Below are 3,394 nucleotides of genomic sequence, written 5' to 3'. Positions count from 1 at the left end.
CCTTCCGCTCCCCCTCCGCCGGCGACGCCGCTGACCTTTCCCTTCCCGTCCCCGCCTCCATGTCACGTGGGGGTGAAAATGGGCCCGCGCGCGCCCGCTGCCAGCGACTCAAATGGCGCGGGGGGCGGGGCGAGCTCCGCGCGGGGTGGGAGCGCGCATGCGCACCACGCGGCTCAGGCGGAAGGGCCCGGCGCCGCTGCCGCCGCGCTCCGTCGGTCTCGTAGTGCGCACGCTCCGTAAGGACAGCCGAGGAATGCTCGGGGAGGGAGGCGAGGAATGTCGGCCTCCCGCGCTCCGCTAAGCGTGTGCGGTGCGCTGAAGTGGGGAGCCGGCTGGGCAGCGCGCATGCGCGCGGGGCGGTTGTGGGTTTGGCTGCTTGGGCTGCGGTGGCCGAGCGGTTGCGTCCCTGCCGTGCGCGTTCCACGTGGGGTTGTGGAGACCGTCAGTGCGAGCGGTGCTTCTGGCGGGCGGGCCCTCGGCCGCCAAAGGGGCTTCAGCTGCACCACCGCTACCTGGGAGCCCCTGTGCTTCTGAAGAGAAAATGCCTCGTGTGCTGTACCGTGTGGTGTGAGCGTAATGGTCTGGGTAAAGAGAGGGTTGCGTCATTGAAGACATTCGGTCGGAGTCCCTTTTCCTACCCAGCTGGTGGTTTTTCTTCACTAGGGAATGTGTTTTATATATATATATATAATTTTTAGCCATTACTCAAACCGATCCTGGGAAGTAACTGAGCTGGGATAGAAGAGGTGGTAATATCTTATTCTTGTCAAAAAGTGAGCGTTGTAGTGGAAGTTACACAAAACTGGAGTCCAGAGGGAAACAGTAAGGATGATGAAAGATCCAGGTAATAGATACTGAAATAAAACATAGCAAGAAATGGCTGGACTATAAAAGAGGAGAATGAGGGTTGATGTGAAGACGGTCATTGAGTATTTTTACGTAAGAAAAAAAAATCGTCGACATTGTTTGAAATATCACAAAATACAATGGATTTAAACTGCAGTTTTGAGGTTGATCTCTTACGACACCTTAAAACACTGTCAAAGCAAATAAGACTGTGCTGCTGTCTCTGTAGCACCACAGTTAGTAAGCAGGTGGGACCCTCGCGTTCAGTCTTTACGACCATCTTCATCCCTTTTTTTCCTGCTCCATTGGTTGCTGTGGCATGAATGGTTAACGTACAGAAAATAAAGATTCAATGCAGGAGAAGTAGAAGTAAGCATAGAGAATGGGCACTTAGATGGAAATAATAACAGTTCTCGGGATTTTATGCTGATGCTTAGGAAGTGTATTCTTCTAACCTTCTGTCTTTGGAATCATAAAATGACATTAAAATGCCCATTTAAAAAATGATTTTAGACCTCCCAATAGACAAAGTTTTGCAAGTAAATAGCCAAGAATTTAGAAACAGGTATCAGGGAAAGGAGAATTCAGATTTATTATTTTTAAACATCTCATTGTTTTTGGCCTTGTGTCATTAATTTTTTGAAGCTGACAGATCTTGAATATTCAGAGTTTTAAACATTGTTCCCCTCAGACAACTAATGTGTTGCCTTTGAGAAAGTACTGGCCCCTTGTGACTCAATACCATCTATTCAGCTGAATTTGCAATGTAATCATGGAATAAATAAAACCAGCAGTAATTTAGAATTCAATTTGCGACGGTCGCTACGATTTGTGTGACAAAAATCCAACATGCAGCAAACATTTTCATTTTTTAATAAGATATTAATATCTGTACTGGGAAGTGATTCTGCCTTGTTCCTCCTTGTCTGTACTGTCAGGAATGTGGTGGAGTGAAAATTGTCCTTAAAGAGAGTACGAGTTCAGCCGGATTCCATTCTGCACTGCAAGCTTTGCAGAGTCTCAGGCTCAAACAAATCTTTTTGATGGGGAATAATGCACCACACTGAGGACTTGCTGGAATGCTCTGTGGCAATTAGTTCTGTAATACTATAGTTTAAGTTCCTGCATTATGTGTCTCTAGAGACTTTGGAGGTATATATGGTTCATTTTTCAAAATGCTTTTAGGCCTTTTTTTTTTTTTTTTTTTTCAATCTCTAATTCTCTATTTTCTAATAATTATCTGTGGGAAAATTGCTTGTGATCTGAACAGTAATAGTTTGATTCCACAACCCGTTGCCATCAGATTACTGTATAGGAGATTTGCACGGGTACAATTGCATGGGTAATGATTTGCAGAGTTGCTGCAGATGGAGCTATGTCTAAACCACTGCACTTGCAATTCCTTCACTGGACTTGATCTGATGGGGAATGCCAACCAACAGCAGCATTCACTTCAGGACAGGACTCCAATTCCTCATGGTTATTTGAGGCACATACTGAATGGATGTGTTTTTATGGCTGTGAAAAGGTCTTAGGACCTTTCTAGACTACCATGGAGCTCAGGAAAAGGACAGTGCCCTTTATTTAAGTGTGGAATTACTAGGTTGTTATCAATGTCTTCCCTGTTACATTCAACAAAACTTTTTGGATTTTTCCATTCTGCTTTCAAAGTAGTGATTGTGGCAACTTAATAGCAAACTTAAAGGGTAAAAGGATGACAGAGTTTACCCTTTTGAGAAACATTTTACTCTTCAGTTTTACTGGACAAGAACAGAAAAAGAACATACGTATTTTAAATGTTAGGAAAAGCAATATGGCAATACCTCCTTCAAAAATGGTTAAGACACAAGTTCTTAAGTTCTTAGAAAATGTTCTAAGGATTCCTTTCTTAACACGTAAAGACCAAGTCCAAATAACCATTATTTCCTCAAACATCTCAGAGACTCTCACTGGACTGTAAAGCAGGTGCAGTATAAAGTCTTGGCTACAGACAGAAAGTGACCCTGCAAGTCTTACAAACTAATAATAGCTAACAAACAAACTGTAAATAACTTGATGCCCGTGTTTTTCGGTATAGTCAACTAGCTCTAAAAGATTGCAAAACTGTTACAGAAGTAGAAAATGTATGCTACCAACGGTTTTCTGTTCCTCCTGCCTAAAATTGTATTAAAAAATAATCTGTGAATTATAATCTAGTATTGGTGAAACACTAACTAAGGAATAGGTTGAAGTAGGTGAACTCCAGTTATTCCCACCAACAGTTACTGTAATTTAATTTGATTGAGAGGGTCTGTGGATGGTTCATGAAACAAAGTCAAAGATCTGGTGGGTCACTGCTGAGGAACATGCCTTTGGAGGGTCTCAGTTATCAGTATACCTCCAGATGCACCTTGGTGTTGCACCTCTACTCCCTGCTCTCTGGTCCAGAGGCTGGGCTGTTCAAGTTCAGCTGTCATGAAGGACCATCACACCGTCAAAGCCCTTAGCACTGATAAAAGTGAGTGGAAAGCAATGCTCAACTGCAAATAACTAAACAGTTCCTCTGCAT

This window comes from Phasianus colchicus, chromosome 3, assembly GCF_987193195.1.
Source record: "Phasianus colchicus chromosome 3, bPhaCol1.hap1.1, whole genome shotgun sequence".
Taxonomy (NCBI): domain Eukaryota; kingdom Metazoa; phylum Chordata; class Aves; order Galliformes; family Phasianidae; genus Phasianus; species Phasianus colchicus.
Note: the sequence above shows the minus strand (reverse complement) of the source record.